Consider the following 21,866-nt stretch of genomic DNA (forward strand, 5'->3'; position numbering starts at 1 on the left):
AATCAGGAATGCTACTAGAGAGGGAGGAGGTAAGGGAGGAGGGAGAGCAGAGGGGTGACGTCATCCTATTTATAGCAAGCTTATCCTGCGATGATGCAATCGAGCAACCCCGAGCTGCTCTGCCATAACAGGACAGGCTTCCCCCTACACCCCTCCTCTTTCTCTCTTTTTTGCTTCTTCCGTCTACTCGCAGTCTTTTCCCCTTCTACCTCCTCTTCCTCACTCTTTTCCTCTTCTCTTTTCCTTCCTCCCTCTTTTCCTCCCTCTTCTTTTTCAGTCCCATTTAATACCCTCCATCATTATCTTGCCCCTCTTTCTGTTTTATTTCTTTCCTTTCATACTTTCTTCTTCTTCCTCTTCCTTCCACTCTCTTCCTTTCCGTCCGTCCCTATTTCCTTTTCTCCTTCTTTCTTTCCTCCCCTTTTACCACCTTATTTTTTCCCTTTCGTATTTTTGTCCAGTTCTCCCCTACACTCCCTTGCTTCCTTCTTTCCATCCCTCGATCTCCTTCTTCCTTTCTTTTTCATTTCTTTCCCCTTTGTTATTTTTTCTTTCCTTTTATCTCCTCTTTTTCCTCTTCCTCCCTCTCTCGTCCTTTCCTTTCCATCCATCCCTCCTTCCTTTTTCCCTCCTCGTTTCCCAAATCCTTTTTTCTCTTCCCGACTTGTCCTGTTATCTCCTGCAGTCCCTTGCCTTCTCCTCTTCTCTCTTTCTTTCTTCCTCCCTTGTTTTCTTCTCTTTTTCATCGTTCTTTTGATCATGTAACTTTCCCTCTTCCCCTCTTCCCCTCTTCCCTTTCCTTTCATCCCTTCTTCTATCTATTCGTTCCTCTGTCTTCCTTTCATTTCCACCCCCCAACTCTTTTTTTCTATTCCCTATTGTCCTTATTTCTTCTTTCCTCATCCCAGTCTCCTTCCTTTTCATTGTTTCCTCACTTTTAGCCCCTTTCTTCTCTCCTTCTCTGTAGTCTGTCCTCCTCTCTTCCTCATCCCTCTTCCATTGTTCTCTCTCTTTCCTCCCCTCTTCTCCTCCACACCCTCACATTCAAAATTCGGATGAATAAAGTTCCTCTGAACAACATTCAAAAAGCTGAAAAATAATGAAATCACCACAAACAAACAAGCAAACTAGTAAGAACTCTTCTCCCTCTTGCCCTTGCTCCCCGTCCCCTCTCCCTCTTTTGAAAATAACATTCCAGTCATTCCACACTAACGAGTGAATAATGCTGTTCAAGCTGAATGACACACGGCAGTTATTTATTCTGTGGTTACATCTCATCAGCCGAGGTATAAAGCTGTGAGTTTGGACAGAGAGACAGAGAGATGGATGAATTGTGATGGGCTGTATTCCTTTCTTCATTTTGATTCGAAAGTGATATAGTTTTCTTAATTTATTAAGTGAATTTATGATTTGTTTATAAGGGTGAAATGACCTTTCCCAAGAAGTGAAATCATCCCGAAGATCAGCTGGTAGGTAGATAAAGAAAATATATCTTTGCTGCTCATGAACTGGTGTGGTTTGAAACATTTTGTAGCAGCGAAGTGGCTTTAATGTAATCCACTACTCTTCTCTGACTTAATTGGTCTTAACTGGTTGATCGTCTTTGCTCACCTGCTGAGTCATGCGGGGATTTCCTGACAGGATCAGTGAGAAGTTGTGTTTCTACCTTAAAGATACATCATTTTTATCATTATTACTAGAGTATTGTTAGACTTATTATTAGAAAAGATGGTAGTAGTAGCTGCAAGAGAAATGCTAAAGCAGTTACTTGTACTAGCAGCAGTAGTACAAATATTACATTTACTGGTAGTAACTGGTATTAGTAGTGGTAGGAGTGCTTCTTTTACAGAAGTGGTATCAGTTTTCCAACATACTGAACTTATTATATTGTATACTACTATACTACTACTACTACTATCGTACTAGTAGGACATCTTGGGGAAATGAAACTAGTGGTATATTTTCTAGTGGCAGTAATGATAGTTATACAAGTGTTAGCAGCAGTTTTGTTAGTAGTGGCATTGGTACAATTGCCGGTAGTAATACTACTAGACGTAGGTATACCATAGTTGCTTCACAAGCAGCCACATTAAAGGTATAATCAGTATAAATACAGTTTAATGACTTTCACTTGTTGTAGATTTATTGGTAGCAGACGTAGTACTACCTCTTCTCCTGAGGCTTCCTCTATTTTCCTTCCTCTCAGTTCAGGTTTTTGGGAAGTTTTTCCTTGAGAGCTTCAGATGCGTCTGGAAAAATTGTTGATGTGGGGTCATTAAGGTTGAAAATTTTAAACGTTTGGGGCATCCTGGTGATTTAAGATTTCTTCAATAAACCCGCCACATCCCTGTTATATGCCTGTTATAAATGTGCTTTGATGCTCTGAATCTGCAACCACAGCTTCTTCTCTCAACTACAAACTCTTTATTTAACACTTTTCAAGCTTGCAGAGGGTTTGATACTCTAAAGACAGACTTTGGGCAGAGTATCACCTTTTGATATTGGAAAAGAAACTGGGCAATTCAAATACAGTAAACCTGACATGAACTTGTAGTAAAACCACTGGCTGTATTAATAGTAATAATAACTTTATTAGTAGATGTAGGTCTAGGTCTAAAGGCAGAGCTCTTTCCTCCTCTGCCTTCAATTCTCTCTTTTCCTGCCTCATCAATCATTTCCTGTCATTTCCAGCTCAAAGCCTCTGACTGTTGTAATCTAGAAACTTCCAGTTTCTTCTGTCTACAAAGCAAAATGTTTCTTTCACTGAATCCAGCCTTTCTTTTCTTAGAAACAACGTTGCTCAAGGAGTATAGAAATTGTGAAATGTCAAAAATCAACTACAACTAAAGACTTTATATGCTGGTATCATGAGTGTTCATGGCTTTACTCAGAATGAATTGTATAACAGGAACGACCTAACTTCCACTTTTCCTGTCAGTGTGTGACAAGTGTGTGTGTTTTCAACCACCCTGGGTAGTGCATTGCTTCCAAGTAAGCCTTGACAGGGTGCTGAAAACATCTCAGGGGAATCGTACTGTAGAGCAATCAGCAGTAAAAGCCATAAACGGTTAATAATCGACCAAACGGTGTTTCCCTGTTCAGCTTGACGTTAAACGGTTGAGGGTTTAGAGACCGGATGATATCTGAGACAGGGAGGATGTAGGGCGAGTTATAAAACATAAATGCCATAAATGCATTTTTACATGATTTGTGTGTCTGAGCCTCAGTCAAAGCAGTTGGTATCAAAAATGATATATTAAAATACATTTATAGCCTTCAATTCGTGCAAAGCTTTGTGTCACTTTGTATCGGTCTTGCAAAATATGTTTACAGTATGTCAGGGCTCACAGCCCAGAGAGGTAGTTCGTGTTTTAAGTTCCGGTTTTGTTTCGGTTCATGTGAAACCCCACTGCTGTGACCAGCATTGAGTGTTTAGTAATATATTTTGTAACACGGTGAAACCATGCATTGTCAGTGGATCTTTAGAATAAGTGTCAGCAGCGATGGTTAGTCAAAGATGAGGAACAACGTGTGGACAGATATGCAGCAATACAGTTTTGCAGACTATTATTACAGTAATAGCAGCTTAGTTGGGAAATATCATGTGGTGAAAATCAAGGACTCAGGTCTGTGTAGAATCAAACACAATATACAGAAACTACATTGAACATGGTCGTAAGAAGGAGTTCAGTCTGCTTTCAGCTGTCTGTGGAGTTGCGCCGATTGTGGCATGAGTGTCAGCAGGCTCTGGAACTTGATTTGCAGACAAAATAGCACCGGTGATTGGACCAGTGGATTTACCTCTATTGCAAGGGACATCATAAAATGTTGCAATGCTAATGTGGTTGACTGAACTCAACACAGCGGCTCCATGCAGATACTTTGTCTCTGTGAGTGAATCAACTGATCATAAAAAAATAAACAAATAAAATCCAGTTATAAACGCTGGTATGAGCAACTCGTCAGGCCATCACTACCTGTGATGATTATCATTTCATAAATGTGTTGTTGTGCATGAGCCACATTCCAGTTTGAGGTAATGTTATAATTAGTTAAACCAGGGAAGCAGGAGATACAATGGAATAGGAAACCAAACGCAGACTAACAGGTAGAGCTGGCGCAGATCAATAATTTATTAACAAAACAGAAAAACAAGTCCAAAATCCACAGACAGGCAAGGTACAAAGGAAACAAAGAAACCAGGGTGCTGACAGAGATACAATGACAAATAGACAACTGAACAAAAGGACACAGACTTAAGTACACTTAGGTTAGGGAGCCAGCGAGACACAGGTGAAAACAATTAAAGCAATCAATGACAGGAAGCAAAACTAAAAGACACTTGAGACAAGGAGACTGTTTCAAAATAAAACAGGAAATAACAGAACACAAACCCAAAACAATGACAGTTAATGCCCCTTTTAAAAGACGATGTTTGTTTTGTGTGAAGCTACGTCTAATTCGAGCTGACACGTTTGTAGTTGTATTTTTATTTTTAGAACGGCAGACACTGAAGAAAATACTGTAGGTTGAAAGGCACAAGCACACACAGAAACACACACACACACACTCTCTCTCTCAGCAGACAGACAGGTGTTGAAAAGTTTAAGAGGTCAGTGTAGTCATTCAGATTGATACTGCGATGTGAAGTCAGTGCTGACCCTTTTGACTATTAATACCATATGATTGGAGCGCTAACCCGCCGGCTAAATATTACATTCTCTATTTTTATATTTGAAGGGTTTCATACCAAGCTCTGTGTGTATTCACACCCATGTCACACAAACTCCTGTGTTTGTTTGCCAAGATTTAAAACACCAAAACCAGATGGTCAGATTCATTTACAATATTTATGTGGGGATCGAGACTTTGCTCTCTGAATGTTCAGCTGTGAGAACTACATTTCATACATGAAGTCATTTTGTCAGAGGAAGTACAATTAATACAAACAAGAGTTTAAATGCCGAAAGCAGGCATAGTGAGGATGTAAAACTGGTTCTAGATTAAATAAGAAAGGTTTTGATGTGTTTTTTTTACTATTTTCAAGTTACGATTTAAGTCAAGTTGCCTAATTTTGATGAACAAACTGTAAAGGGGCAAAATAAACTATTTCATTAGCTAAATGTAATTTAAAAAAACAGTTCCAGAAACATCAAATCACCTGTTCATAATTACTGTAATTCGCAATTAATATGAATGTTGGTGTTTAGTGTTGTTGAGTTTTATTGTCTGCTGTTTTCTCACCGAGTTCACCAAGTTGTTTCCCGTGGAACAATAAATCATGTTATATGGTTTCATATCTGTTGTGAACCTTAGTCTCAAATAAACACATTTAATTCAAGCAGTACATCACACCAGTTAACCACTCTCACTTTCGCCTGTTGTCAGCTTTCATTTCACTTCCTGGGCTGCAGAGTATGTTTGGTTTCTGAACTTTCAGCCGCATTCCTTGGTTGATAAAAAAAACAAACATGATGCTGGAGCTTTAAGTTTCACTATGAGAGAACAGAGTCAGGGTATCAGGGAGTTTCTCATACTGAGAATCTGCTCTTAGTAGAAGAGAAAGTGAAAGGAGAAAATGTTGGGTCGTGGGTATAATTTTAAGGGGACATGTCACCTCCAATAATTTCCTGTCCACCCTCAGTTAACTCCACCAAGTGGTCACAACAGTCTCGTCCTCTATGTTCATTTACACTTTTGACAAACTGTAGCTAAACCACACAGCAGAACAATACTGTAATAAACAGTTCTGTTAATTAGGGAGAAAATTTAGACTTAATTCAGATCTGACATTTATGATCATGATTTTGCATCATCTTGTCTTAGCATGAGTCCCACAAGTCTTACATTGAGCCGACGCCCCCCTTGTTATAAGATCATACTCCGGGTCCATTAAATCAATGTCAATTTTTTGTTCAAACTTTATGCCCCTCTAACTAGTTTGGAAGCAGTGGTGTGCATGTTTCTACACCCACAAATTACACCGAATCTAAATCAGGCAATGTGTCACTTTACATAACTGCTTAGACAGCATTTTTTAAGAAAACTGGGCACACCACGTTTTCATGGTTTTTTTTAGCCACTAGACTTTGTTCAGCACTACATTTATATCCAGATGAAATATCAATATTTATTTATGCATTTGAATCAATTACATCAGCGTTCTGAAAACATTTTTCAGGTCAGAATGTCGTATTAAATGTCAGGAGGTTGCATATGTAGAGTATATAGTACACATCATTTTCACATTAAGAACACGCCGCTCTTGTTGGTGAAGATTGTAGTGCAGCACATTTATGTTGTTGGCGCTCCTGACGTTGAAATGAAAGTTATGCCGTTGTGTTGGGTTGGTGTCTAAACACATTCAGAAATCAGTTTCATTCCAACAACAGATCAAGTTTTAGTTATGCAAACATTTAACAAAGACAGAGCTCTTTCAAACTGGAGAGTCCCATTTTATACAATATGAATATGATTTGAATTGTGTGTCTGAATGAATGATCTGACATGATTGTCCTCTATTGCCAGTTTTCATTATCATCGTGAATTGGATTTGCTTAGAAGTCTACAGTTTTATTATAATTGAGATTAAAGAAAACTGTGAAACGTTCTCTCATTTTATTGACAGATGCAGTTCCTACAACTGTGAAGACATTTAAATTGTATTAAGATATTAATATTAATACAGTTTTTGAACTATTTGGGGGGTTTTGTGTGAGAAAAACAAAACTAATGCCAGATTTGTTACACCTTTCTTTGTTTCTCAGTGTTGTAACGATGACCCTTGACTTCCCTTTTATATAGGATGTCTCTAATGGTGATGATCTACACTAAACGCAACTGCAATCTACATGCTTAAAAAGTAAAAATGCAAGCGGTTTGTGGATCTAGTTCAATACATCTGAGACAGGAAGAGCTTAAAAACCAAAATGATTTTGTAATGTAAGTGTTTGCAGGTTGCTGTAGTGGTCTATTCAATAATCTACCTCTCCACCCCCAGATTACAGATTAAGAACAAAGGATTTGTTGTTCTAATATTGTTGGAGAAGGGGGCCTTTCCTATTTCCTGTATTTCTAAATGAGACTTTGAAATGTTCTAGTAATGAAATACAAGTGCTTATGCTGATGATGATGATAAGTGTTGTGGATGAAGAGGAAGAGGAGGAGGCGTCCCATCTTCCCGGTGTCTTTTCCCGGTTCTCCGCTGGTTGCCCGGTAAAGCCACTGGGAGGATGAGAGGCATTATTTCCCGGAAAGAAAGAGGGTGACGTAATCCGCTTCTGCTGAGAATAAAAGATGAGGGGGAGGAGGAGGAGGAGGACAGAGGAGCTTTTGTTTACGGGTCTGCTGCCATAGGAAAAATATAATTAAAACAAAAACACAAGAATCTAATTTTTTTTCTTATTCTATTGTAGCAATCTATACAATTATGCTGCAAAATGTAAAGAAAATACAATTAATTCATTATTTTATAAATTATTTAAATGTAATATAAAATTAAATATATAGAATAAATACATCTAAAATTTATGTAAAATGAATAAACATTAAATGCTCTTTCTTATTATTGTTATCTAACGTAATATTTATGTATATAATGATTCATATTCATATATAATATTAATAATATTCATAGTGATTATAAATTGAGTACTTCTACTGCAACTGTGAATAATAATATAATATAATAGAGTTTTAGATTTTATTTTCATAATCAAACTTATCATTTCTAAATTTCACTATTTTATTTATTTATTGCCCTCTCCTATTTTCCTACTTCTTCTTTCCGTCCTGCTCCTGGTTGCATCATCCTTTCCGGGAAGCTGCGGCTCTTCCTCCTCCTCCTCCTTCTTCATCGCTGAAGGTCCGGGAAATCCCCCTCCTCCCCTCCTCCTCTCTGCCTCCTCCCTCCCTGCCAGCATCACGCCACTGATGAGAAGCGGGGCGGGGTGTGAAACACGGCGGGTTGATGGATGGAGAATGCAGTTCTTACTGTAGACTACATGTTAATGTGGTAAACGGGGTTTTAAGATAACGGCAGCCGGGCGGGATCATTTGCATTTCGATCTGAGTGATTCACCTCATTCCGGTAAATCACTGTGTTGCTACAACGGAGCTGCATGACGGACCGTAATACTGAATACAGCTACATCATAACAACACTGCAGGTTTATCATCAGATGCTGCTTCCAGAAAATACAGTTAACTGTTCTGCTTTACTGCTGCCGGACACCATGCTTTATTTTGTAGGGTACTGCATTACAGCCAATCAGCATTTATCCTGAGTCTGAATAACCTTCACTACTGTAAAAACACGAATTATATATTTCAGTAAAGCATTATTTTTATTCCTGAATTGAAATAACCCTTCAAATAATACGACAGAGTATCAGTGCCACATTGAGGGGGGAAGAAATCTGAAATTTGCGATTAAAAAAAGTAATATTTTGACTAAAAAATCGTAATGTTACATGAATAAAGTCATACTTTTGAGAAAAAAAGTTGTAAAATTATGAGAATAAAGTTGATGTGATTTAAAGATTTTAAGAAAGACTGTGAGAAAATGCTAAAAAAATATATTTTATACTCAAAGCAATCTATTCTATTATGACTTTTTTCTTACTTTATTCTCAAAATATTATGACTTTATCCTCGAAATCTCAAATCATTTTCTTTCTGACAGTGGCCCTAATACTACGTCTTAATATAAAATGCAGCAGTTTTATACTATTAAATTTACAGTGGTGCTGAAACAAATGAATTGGAACCAATTGGATTTAAATAGAGCAAACATTCACCTTCTCAGGTTTTCAATGACTTTCTAATGTCACTACAGCAGTGACATTCACAGCAACAGAGAGCAGAGATAAAGATCAGGCCCATGTGAAACTAGATTAATGTTATTGTGATTCGTCATAATTAGACCGGTTTAATGCTGAATACAGAGTGTTGAGTCAGTGTTTAACACAGGCTGAAGGTTACAAACGTATGTAGTCAGCAGCTTCACCTGACACGATATAAGAAGCAGGACTTTATGAACTTTGACCTTGATGAGTTTGTGGACTCGTTTCTGAATTGTAATATATGTATATCGTTTTTGTAGAATTCACATCTTTGATATGGAAACATGTTCAGTTTGACTTGCCACACAGTGCTGAATTTAAATAATGTCTGTCTTCTCTATTTGACTCTTGCAGGGGCCGGCTTAGAGACTTAAAACTTGTTAAGACTCACTTTTAAAGTACATTATTGATAGTGGCATTGTTGATTCAGTGTAATAAATGAATGCCAAATAAACAACTTTAATAGGCTAATATGAAATAATATCAATAAATAGCTGCTATTTGTGACTCCAAATAGTCTACATCCGTGATGGACAGATTGTGGAACAATGGACACAGACATGTAAAAGCCCCCCACCCATCCTACAAACAGTGGGAGCAAAACACCCAGACTGAAAGAGACAGAAAACAGTTACAATGACACAGGCTCGTCGTTGGTAGTCGTTTTGTGTCTCTGTGGTAATTTTGTGTCTTTTTATGGTTGTTTTGTGTCTCTTTATAGTCTTTGTGTGTCTCTTTGTGGTCGTTTTGTGTCTTCTTATGGTCGTTTTGCAACTCTTTGTAGTCGTTTTGTGTCTCTTTGCGTCTCTTTGTAGTTGTTTTGCCCTAATGGCCGTTTTGTGTCTTTTTATGGTCGTTTTGCATCTCTTTGTAGTCTTTGTGTGTCTCTTTGTGGTCGTTTTGTGTCTCTTTGTAGTCGTTTCGTGTCTCTTTGCGTGTCTTTGTGGTCGTTTTGTGTCTTTTTGTGGTCATTTTGCAACTTTTTATAGTCGTTTTGTGTCTCTTTGCGTCTCTATGTGGTCGTTTTGTGTCTCTTTGTAGTTGTTTCGTGTCTCTTTGCATCTCTTTGTGGTCATTTTGTGTCTTCTTGTGGTTGTTTTGCAACTCTTTGTAGTTGTTTTGCCCCAATGGCCGTTTTGTGTCTTTTTATGGTTGTTTTGCAGTCTTTGTAGTCGTTTTGTGTCTCTTTGTAATCTTTGTGCGTCTCTTTGTAGTCGTTTTGTGTCTCTTTGTGTGTCTTTGTGGTCGTTTTGTGTCTCTTTGTGGTCGTTTTGCTTTTGATTGACTTTCCAACAAGAAATGTTAAGAGTCACTTGATACAGAGGTTCTGGTCCAGGGGCCCCTGGTTTCAACCTTCTGACTCTGGTAGGGGGTGGGCATGGGGGTCGGCCTGGAATCTGATTGACCACCCCTGGCCACCCCTCTGGCCCCGCCTCTGGACTCTTACAGTACATCACATGAACTTTATTGTACTAGTTCTCTGTTTCTCTGCTTGCATATGTTTTTGATCTTTATAATGAATTTCTTTGTTTCCCTTTGTTTCTCTTTCTTGAAAAACAGGGTTAGCGTTTGCTGCCCCGAGGCCTTTTTTTCATGCAGTAAATAAACTCCAGCTGCCTGAAAATAAGTAAAAATAAGCTTTTCATGTTAAAGTTGATTATCCTGCTCCTGAACTGAACCTAAAACAATGGGTGGTTGTGCCTGCGTAGGTGTCATTTGTGGGCTTTAAAACTACTGCTGGGTGTAACAGTGTGATAGAAGGGGACCGTGTCAAAGGTACAGGCTGTGATCTTTTATAAAGGAACCACATTGTGCTATATAATGTGAGCTGAAGGTCATAGAGGATAATAAATAATGTGACTCAGTGTTTTCTGCCTTTGCAGCTCAGTTCACTGCCCACATTGGCCCCACTGTTTGATTTTCCCACCGCCGTACAGTACCTGAACAGTCACAGTAAGGTGTGTTTTATCGTGATAGTCAATTGGTACAGTTTGGTTTAAAGCCAGCTGATACAGCAGCTCTGTGTATCTGAAACCAGCCTGTTTTCTAAGTAAGGATGATGTCATCATGCAGGCGATGTACATGCAACAGTAAAGGTCAAGACTTAGTTACAGGTGATAGTTTTAAATCTCCTTCAGCTGAAAATAGTATTATGATGTTTTAATTCACATGAGTTTTGGCCCATTTACTCACTAAATCACTTAAACTTAACACCAAGCTCACTATTTTGCAAAGTAAGCTCTAGTGTAGTGAAATTTTAAACCTATTTTTTTTTTTTTTTTTTTTTACAATTCCAGTCAGCAATTGGTTTCCATTCATATTTGTAAAGATAGCAGTTTCATGTGGGAACTATTTTCTCTCTACCGATAGTTCCTACATGAAACTGTTTACAAAAAGGTCTGTGGATTATCTTGAGTAACCCGGTCATGATCTCTGGAAAGAGACGATGCTGTTGAGTTTTTCAAATGTATTTATTTTTTTGCACTTTGAGCACCACAAGCCGAGTGCCATATAGTCCCATTATATATATATATATATATATATATATATATATATATATATATATATAAAAATAATCTAGATGGAGAAATAGCACTACAGATAAGAGGAAAAATATGTATTTTTGACTTGGGGTGAATTGTCCCTTTAAGAACACATGATTTGTGAGCTAAAATGTGGGTACGGCCTTTTAAATATCACTGCAGTAGGAGCAATAACTTGGCTTGTGTTGGAACCTGATCAAGTAAAAGTGTGGTTGACTTATCTTTTACCTTATTAAATACCGTCAATAAGCACGCCTCCTTTCCTCTCCAACCCTCCCATCATCATGTGACATCATGACCTCCTCTCTCTTCATTTCTTCCTTTTTTCTTGTCTTCATTCCCCTTCCACCCTTTCCCTTCTTCCCTCTTACCACCCCTCCCTTCCTTTGTTGTTCCTCATTTGCGTTAACCTCCGCTCTGCAGTCATAGATCAGCCATATGTGGTTTTATTATGAAGTAGGCACATTTTGGTGACTAAACCATGTGTGAGTGTGTGTGTGTGGGGTGGGGGCAGAGTTGACTGTGGTTGATGAAGCAGTTCTATATAAAAATGTTCTATATAAAAAGCTGCTGTTCAATAAAAACACATAGAGCTTGGCGATAATTCAACATTATCATCCCCCTACTGTGTATTGTTATATTAATTCTCATATTCTTCATATATGTTTGCAATCTATCTATTGTCATCCTGATTTTCCATATTGTAATTTTGCTATGTTGGTCTATTGTGTACACACGGCATCTATTGCATGTCTGTCCATCCTGGGAGAGGGATCCCTCCTCTGCTGCTCTTCCTGAGGTGTCTTCCATTTTTGGGGGGAATCGAGGGTCTGAGCACAGAGGGTGTCGTATGCTGTACAGATTGTAAAGCCCCCTGAGGCAAATTTGTGATTTGTGATAGTGAGCTATATAAATTTACTTGACTATTGAGGTTCACAGCTATTATTTGTAAATCAATAACAACTACATTTTCATTACAGTGTGAGATCTGAACTACTGAACAATATATAGTTTATTGTAAATTCAAATATTTTATTCTAGAGAAATAATAAAAAGCTGTTTGGCTCAAAGAGGTGAATATAAGTGAGATTTTATTACACGTGAAATTGAATAAATATCATTAACATTTTGATGTCAAGACGATGCTGTGCAAATTGTCCCAGTATTCATTTTGTCCATAATGCCCACTCTGGAAAAATAATTACCGTGATTTTCAAGCTCAAGTTAAAATGTGCTTGTCATAACTTTATTTTAAATCTGTGGTGTAGCTCAATGACAGCAGCCAGGCCGGGAACAATATGGAAATATGTGGTGACTTCCCAGTAAACAGTGATTTTAGTGATTTGTAGTTCAAAAGACAGATGGCTAGACGTCATGGTTATAAGTGGACTAATATTTGGTGAAAAGTAACAGATTATATGTTACATAACAGTATTTAATGACTATATTTCAATGTATAGTTAGAATCGGCCTCACATTTAAATATAGTCGTTGAAATGCTGTTAAAACAACCTGGACATCTATATAATTTTCACTTTTCAACTAAATTTAGCCCTTTTAACCAGAACTTCTGACCTGCAAATCAACAAATCAATGCTTTCAATCAATGCTTTCTGGGTTGTAGTGTTTCTGTCCTGTGTTATGTTTTAATTTTATGCATAACAGCTTTTATGCATATTTTTGAAATATGTTCTCTCTATTGTTTTATAACAGAATTTAAACCAAAGTTGAAGCTTGAATCTGAATATGTTCCCTTTGTTGTAGTTTGACTCATATTCTGCTGCAGTGACCCAGTTTCCCCTAAGGTCTCATTAAACTTTTATTAAAATTTCATCTCTCACACTTCTTCACTGCTTTCTAACTACAGCCCAGACATTGCTTCATGTAGTGTGCTTTAAAACAAAATAAAACTTCAAACAAGAAGTTCATTATGTTCATACTGTGTGTCATTTCAAACAAAGGAAACATTACATTAATCACCTTCCTGCTATCGAGCTACAGAAGCATTCATGGAAATCATGTTGCAACTGCCTCAAGGGTGACAGCTTCTTGTTTTACTTGTTTCTGCTTCTCTGCAACAGAACTTAACCTAACAGGTGAAATTAATGAGGGATCACAGCTCTCACCTGGAGTCTCCCTGGGTGTTTTTCTGCTATTATCTTACACAAGCTCCTGCTTCTGCCCCATTTGTTTTCCTTGTTTGTCAGTCAGCAGGATATTTCAAAATCTTGTTAAAAATGTCTGTAATTTGGTGGAAAGTTCGGCCTTGTGACAAGGAACAAGTCTTTAGTTTTGGTGCAACTTTTTAAATGTACATTCTGAGATGGGAAATTCTTTAACATTTTCACATGTATTTGAATATATTTGATGTATATTTGGATCAAAATGCATGCTGAAATTCATTAAAATAGCAGATTTTGAGAATTGTGCAGTCTTGGTGGTGCTCCCACTGCTTTCTAGTTTTCATACTTTATTGTTTCACAATAAAATACAAAAAAGCAAATAAAAGACAATAAAGGAATATGCTAAAAATGTAAAAAGTTTAGAATTAAACAAGATACTAAAAACTAAAGAGAAGCAAGTCTAAACAAGTGGGTCTTGAGCTGTTTTTTTTAAAGATGTCCAAAGATCTTAAGTCCAATGGGAGAGAGCTCCAAAGTTTAGGAGCTACAACCTCAAAAGCACAGTCTCCTTTTGTCTTGAGCCTGGAGTGAGGAAGAAGCTTCAACAGGATTCTGACTTTGAAGGGAAGCCAGTGTAAAGAAATCAAAATCTGTGTCACATGAGACCTTTGGGAGGACTTCCAATTATTTATAGAGTTGAGGCAATTTTGTAGAACAGTTTTGTGACATTATGAGGCTTAAACAAGATGTGTAATTGAATATGGTCTGCACCGCAGTGGTAGAAGAAATGTGCATCTCAACTAAGATACGGTGGTCCACAGTATCAAAAGCAGCACTGAGGTCCAATAGTCATAAAGAGATCATTTGCGACTCTGAGAGGAGCTGTTTCTGTTGAGTGCAACTGACGGAAACCAGACAGAAACTTGTTGAAAGGTTCTGTTCATCTAAGACAGTAAGTGGCTTAGCAACCACTGCAAGACCTCAGCTATAACAAAATGGAACAGCAGGTGATGCAGGACTGACAATGTTATGATGGTGTCAAACAAGATTTTAGGATTATGTTGACTATTAGATAGAAGGTTTGAAAAGTAGGTATCCTTAACTATGTTATTAAAAGCCATAAAAAGTTATTGTAAATACTGACAGTGAACTTGTAGATGGGTGGATCGTTGTACTTTTATTCTGTTCTTTTGTTCTGTCTCTTATTTGCTGCAGCGTCCCATTTTTCCTGCAGGGATGATTAAAGTTTCATTGTATTTTTCATAGAAAGAGCAGGAGGTCTGAATAAATTTTATGCATTTCAAATTAATTTTGAGCTTTAATCTGTGGCTCAATGATCTGATTTTATGTGCCTGTATTTAATATGTGACTGAAGGAATCTGACTGACTGACTTGTTATCAGAATTAAATTCAATTCAATTTCTCAAGCAGTGAGAACACCTACTTAAATGTTCAATTGTGCAACAAAGTAAAATCATGAAAATTTCTAAACATAAATGCTCCTGTTAAGCATGTGTGTGTGCGTGTGTGTGTGTGTGTGTGTGTGTGTGTGTGTGGGCAGTAGCAGAAGCGGGAACCAGCATCACATGGACATACTGCTGGATTTTATAGTTGTCTGTGGTTTTGTGTTTTTTGGTTTTTTTTACTTCGAGCTGTTCAGTTGTGGCTGTTACATCAGCAAATTTAAGAAATGACATATGGGTTCAGCTAAGGTTATAAATAAGGTTTATGTAAATTATGTTGTAGTATGTCTTTACAGTAACATTTCCATTAAAATATAAATACATTTCAGGAAAACAAATTAAAAGAAAACAGGAAGAAATGCACCACATGTGCACACACACACACACACACACACACACACACACATATGCTGATATAGCCAGAGGATGAGGAAACATCTTCTGGTATTTTGGTGTCACAAATGAGAGAGAGCCAATTATATTTACCGTTGATGGTTATTTTGATGTATTATCTCTTACAGTACATTCGGCTAACGTGACAGTAAAATCTGGTGTGAAGCAACAGAGGAAGAACAAGATGTTGCAGAGACATTTACTGATACTGTGAGCCGAAGCAAGCTGACTGGAGATTCCTGGTAGGATTTCACTCTGTTCTCACTCTTTTATGGTGTGTTGTCAAATTACCAAGTTAAATTGAGCTCACATGCTCTGTTTCGATCCAACTTGGTTATAGGCGAAATATTTTTTGTCAGTAATGAAACTGTGTGATGAACAGAGATGGAAACAGTTCTTTAATGTCATGTCTGTTCATGTCAATTTAATTTTGTAGCTAGATCACAAGCGTGTGTTAGCTTTATAGAGAAAAAGCCTGCAGGTCTGACTATTCATAATTACTTTAAAATATCTTTGATTGGCCAAACTGATCACTGTGCAGAGGTTGCAAGTAACAGCAGGCCTTTTAATTTCCTTTTTCTGCTGCTCTTGTATCAGCCCTGTCGCCAGAATAAAATGTTAGCACTGTGTGTTTCAGCAAACCACGGATACGTTAAATATCTACGTTTTAATACGTTAAATATCAACATTTCTACAATACATATCATAGGGAAGGTGACGTAGTTCAGATGCCGTCTTTCATCAAATTTAGTGAATATCTGCTCACGGTCCACTCGCTGTCCGTTCAGTGTGTGCACTGAAAAAAAATGCGGTGTTTGTACACAGCCCTGGCTCTGTCAAGGGGAAACAAACAAAGTGGCTCAGACCGAGCCACACAACACTATTCCAGCCATGATTTGTGCATCAGGTAATGTTAAATGACTTGCCCACGACACTCAGCTTACTTTCTAGTTTGCCGAGATATGCTGCTGTTGTGATGTTAGCTATAGCAGCAGGAGAGTTGTGAGTATCGCTGTCTGGAGCTGCTGTGCTGGCTCTGGGAAACCGTCTCGTCCTCTCTGGCTGTTAGTTACAGCAGCAACTGTCGGGACAGTCAAAAACTAGACAATAGCAGGTTAAACCTGTTTACCCTGGGGGATCTTGAAGGTGTTTATTTCAGAGGAGGAATGCTGTGAATTGCAAAAACCAAAACAAAATAATTATTAATAAAGGAAACATTTCTTACCTCTGTGAAGATTTGTGTCTGCTTGTTGTATACAGTGGTGTGCAAAAGTGTTTGCCCTGTTTGCCCTGTCACAATCAGTGTTTGAAATAATGATTGTGTGATTGAGTGTTATCTTTGACTGATATTTAAATTTGTTTGTTGATCTGAAACATTTAAGTGTGACAAACATGCAAAAAAATAAGAAATCAGGAAGGGCGCAAACACTTTTTCACACCACTGTAGTTGTTAATGGTGAAGGTTAGACAATAGGCCTTTTGGAAGTTTAGAGATTTTGATTTTATTTATTTTACTTTAATGAAAAAAAAATCTGGCATATGTACGCATGATTGTCTGTCATTATATGCGTTTTGATCCAGATCAGATTTCTAACACCTTGATGGGATTGTGGTGCTTCAGTGAAAGTATGCACTCTCCTTGTAGCTCAAGTCAAATATTAGCACAGCGGTGTAAATATAGTCTGTTGGTGACGCTGTCAGTGATGCTGCAGTTTTGGGACTCTAAGCCGGTCGACCTCACAAAAATTGTTTAGAGCTGCCTATGCTGCATTCCTCCCTCATTTCCTCACTACTTCCTTTCTTTATTCCCTTAATTTCTTCTTTCTTTCTTCCTTCCCTTTCTCATTCGACTTCTTCCAACTTTCTTCCTTCCTTCCTACAATCCTTTTATCCGTTCACCCCTCCCTCCTTTGGCTTCCTTCTCCCACTCTTCCCTTTTTTCTCTTACATCTTTCCTCCCACCCTCCCCTCCCCGGCACCCATCGTTCTTGTACAGTACACTACCAACATACTCCAGCTGCTCCAGTCATAGTTATTTATAATGCCTTAGCTACTTCAGTTAAAGGTGCATTCCATCATTTTTTCCCTTCATCCATTTAACATGTGACCAGAGTCTGATGCATTGAGATGTGTATTTCTGTTGTCTATTATTATGACATTATCTATATTTTATTCATTTTTTCTTTTTTAACTAATTGTATTTTTCAGTTTACTTTATAAGCTTCTTCTGCTTCATGTGATTGAAAGCTCCAGAACAGCTTCTAATTGGACCTCGTGGTGACATCGTTTTGTCGCCTGCTGTTTTCAAAAATTAACTTTGAATCTTAACTTTTTAACTAATAAGTAAGGACTTATTAAAGGGCTGCAGATCAATGAAATCTGGACAACTCCATTTGCTAATGGAGGTCATGTGATATGATCAAAAGCTCCAAAACAGCTACTAAATGGACTTTGTGGTGACAATATATTGTCATCTATTTTATTTTACTTTTAAAAGCTGCTTTATGCCTTATGTAAAGTGATTTGAATTGCCTTTGTGTTTCAAAAGCAATTCATTTATAAGCATGTAAGTATATATATAAATGTGATAAATAGTTTATAACACATAAATATACTGTAGTTGTAAGCAGAGGTCTTTTTAAGATGATATACTGCTTATAAATGACAGAGGGGATTAAAGTAAAGCATTACCAAATAATCTCAAAATAATATCATAAAAACAAATGAAGAACTGAAAACCCCCCAAAATATCATATATAACATTTGGGCATTAGTAAAGTTATGCAAAGTAGGGTGGGGCTGACTTACTGACTGGTGGTTTCGTACTTGCATGATTGCAGGTTCGATGCCCTTAAAAACTCCCACAGAACACCTGAGCAGGGGCGTAGGACTCGGGGGAAAGGGGGGACTGAGTATACAGGGCCCTCATGTGAGGAGGGCCCACAAAGATACTAGAATGAATAGCTGTGGATGCGAGGAGGGGCCTGTAGAGAATGCCTATGTACAGGGTCCAGAATTTAGTGCTACGCCCCTGCACCTGAGGAACACTGTGGGAAAAATAAGAAATGTCTACTGATTTGTCTCAGGTATCAATCTCAGGTGTCACCTGTTTGTTTCCTGCTAAAGTGAAACAAAATGAACAATTAACAATTAACTACAATTAACTCTTTGTTTCGGCGGGAAGATTGGGCTTTTCTATTTTTAAGAGGAAGTTCCCTCTGACTCTGCACCTATTAAAACAAGTTGTTGTTTAGCTGAGAATGAAGCCAGGCAGGTTTACATACCAGGAATGCTTTGCAGGCTTTTGTTGTTGTCTGTTTTCGTACTATAGATGTCAGCACTACAAAAGATGACAGTGAGTTAATTTATTAAAGTGTGAAGATGAGTCATAAGTTAAACCATTTATCTTAGTTGTACACTTTGTATTTGTTGTTTTCATGTAATAATTCATGTTTTGTTCAAGTGGCCTCAAGTGGAATTTGGGAGTTTTTAGCAGCTAAGGGGAATTATGCTAGGATTAAAACAGAAACAAAAACAAAACAAATTTTGAAAAATGTTGAATGACAGCTTTTAGGCCAATCAATAATAAAGAATTCAGTATTTCCCCACCAGAATTTTATTTCTGGTAGTGTGGAGTAGGCTTTGACCAGTGTTTTAGACGATGTTGGGCCCAAATGTAACAGACAAAACATTTTAGACTTTATTTTTGTTGTCTGTTCCAAATCTTCTGAAGTGTGGGGTACTGTATGTATGTATGTATGTATGTATGTATGTATGTATGTATGTACTGTATGTATGTATATATATATCTACTGAATATACGGAATATTACCTACCTGATACAGCGAGCCTTTACAATACAAGACAGGGCCACAAACTTAGAATATAATCACTACCTCAAGGCTGGTATCATTTCAGTATAAATGATGATTAAGTGGTGCATAATCACAAATCAACTTTAGTTAAATTATCCCAAATTAACTGACACCCAAAGGGGGATCATGCTTTCAGCATTTTAGCACTAACACTGTGGAACAAACTTCCCCTCAGCTTCAGATCTGCTGAGTCGGAGTGTTTTAAAACCCAGCATTTTAATAACGTATTACTTATTAATTAAATTTGTGTTGTATGGTGTTGTTGAATTTTATGTGTACCTGTAAAGCACCCAGTAACCCTGCACCCTGTTTTTGAAAGGTGCTATAGAAATAAAGTTGCTACTTACCCAGTGAACCTGGGGCTTTTGGGGGCCCCAGAGGTCTGGAGCCCCAGGGTAATTATCTGTTTTGGTTGGTAATCCAGGCTTGGTCTACCTACAGTACAGCCTGAATTGCCTTAGTGATGGTTGTTTCTTCATTGTCTTCCACTGTTGTTGGGTTTTTTTTGTGTGTGTTTTTCTTGTGTTACCTAAATACAGGTAGAAAAAAATATCACCATAAGCATTACTGCCTCATGAAGAAATCTTTAGAAATAGATTCTCTATGAGCCATGCCCTACTCAAAGCAGGCTGAAACTAAAATAACTGTCTCAGATTATCCCCAATTTTCCCTATGTGCTACTAATTTGTACCAAATGACATAGTTATTTTCAGGATTTTTCAACATAAAGGTCCAAATTCAGTTTCTAAGCCTTCATCATGATGCCAGGATCTTTTTTTTATTTATTTGTTTATTTACTTACAAGTCTAAAAATGCTGGAATCTGCCTAAAAAATGAGTGTGTTTTTAACTGTAGAATGAAAACTCCCTAAAGTTGCTAAACCCCCAAATTCTCAGAAAAAAAAACCAAGGATGTGACCTCAGTGGGGGGGTTTCAGGATTGATTTACCTGCCTTTTGAAACACTAAGTCATGATATTTGTATAGCAACTATCCCACAAAAAGGGATCTTTGTACAACATAGTGGTTATTCAGACCAGAAAGTTGTGATTAAACTGGTTTCCCATGAATCCCCTGCCAGCTGACCCGGCTCATTCATTCTTAATTGTGTGTAAGTGGATCCCTGACTGAGGCTTTAGGCTGCCGCTCCGTTCCTCTGTCTCTGCTCTACTAACCCCTCTGTTTATGTTTACATGTTACCATGGCGACAACACCTTCACGCCCTGCGGACTTCCACCCCTGGTACGCAGACAGACAGGCAGGCACACGCAAGGTAGAGACACAGAGGGAGTGACAGAGAGAGGGGAGGAAGGGAAACCTCAGCCAGGGCCGCATCCCATTCTGAAATGTTTACAGCCTTTGTTTCCTTAATCAGTCTGTAATCTTGAATTTTGCTTTCCTGGTTATTTGGGGGGGGGGTTCACAGTAACAAAAGTGCAATATGAATTAAGTTTTTAGTTGTTAATACTATTGTTTACTTTGCAGAATTAAAAGCAAAGTGCAAAAATAATGAAAAAACTTCATTTACATTTCTAAATTGAGGTTTTACTGTTCTGTTTTATTGCTCTGTTTAATGTTTTGTCATATGTTTGGTTTTGATGTCATTTCATTGTGTGTAAAAGTGATATTGTAACTGTATTATGAAAAATCATTTGATAATTATACTGTATAACTGTGATATGGACCCCGGGAAGAATAGTTATTGCTAAGGTGACAACAACTGGAGATCCAAATAAAGAATAAACAACTATCCTTTAAAAGTTGCAGTTACAAAAAGCATGAAAAATGGGACCAAATGTAACATATGATGTTTTTGTATAAAAACAATTTTAAAAACAAAACAAAGTCAAAATCTTTCAGACAACTGAGAAAACTCCATCCTCTAATAACTTCAATTATCAATATCTCTAAAGTGGCAAAACATGTAATGTGATTTAAAAATGTCAAAAATCCCAATCACCTTTACTTTCAAGTCCAAATAAAGTTTCTCTCATTCTCTTTCAATAATAATACTCACTCAGTTGTTTTATATCTGCACTTAAAGAAGAAATAGAGAAAAGCAAGGAATCATAAAAGGAAACACTGTTTTGAAATGGGATGTATCCCAGGATTCCCAGGCCCCAGAGGCCCCGGCTCTCTCGGCTCGACGTGGCGTCACATCCTCGGCTGCTCTGTGCTGTTATTTTTAGATCATGTGAAAACTGGGTTATGTGGCCTTGGCAGCTGCGACTCACAAACACACACACACACACACACACACCCTGTTTTAAGTATCTGTGACGTTAAAACACTACTGATCTTTATTTGTCTCATACAAGAGGTGCAAAAAGACATTACATCACTGAGTTGACATTAATAAGTAGGGGGATTTGTTACTGTGTAAATAGACTCATAGTCATAGATGACATTTCTGGGCTACTTGCTAATATTAGCATCTGTATATTTTATATTTATACTTTTATATCCGAATTTAAAATAATGAAGAAAGTGACTCCAAACCAGAAGATACCAACCCGTTCTCAATGTTTTTTTTTTTAAGTATTTTCCTCACTACCCCCATGTTAAGGTTTTCTTTCAGTGACATCCTCAACATTTCTCCACACAAAAACACAAAAGTGTCCTTGATAA

At 37.6% G+C, this 21,866-nt stretch overlaps 1 long non-coding RNA gene across 1 annotated transcript; it reads left to right on the forward strand.

Annotated features, from left to right (window-relative positions):
- Positions 1 to 59: 59 nt before the first annotated feature.
- LOC122863099 lies at positions 60 to 21,269 on the forward strand. Its single transcript, XR_006374911.1, has 3 exons — positions 60 to 1,469; positions 15,494 to 15,607; positions 20,489 to 21,269. It is a non-coding gene; the product is annotated as an uncharacterized LOC122863099 (long non-coding RNA).
- The last annotated feature ends 597 nt before the right edge of the window (positions 21,270 to 21,866 follow it).

Source organism: Siniperca chuatsi, linkage group LG16 (genome assembly GCF_020085105.1).
Source record: "Siniperca chuatsi isolate FFG_IHB_CAS linkage group LG16, ASM2008510v1, whole genome shotgun sequence".
Lineage (NCBI taxonomy): Eukaryota > Metazoa > Chordata > Actinopteri > Centrarchiformes > Sinipercidae > Siniperca > Siniperca chuatsi.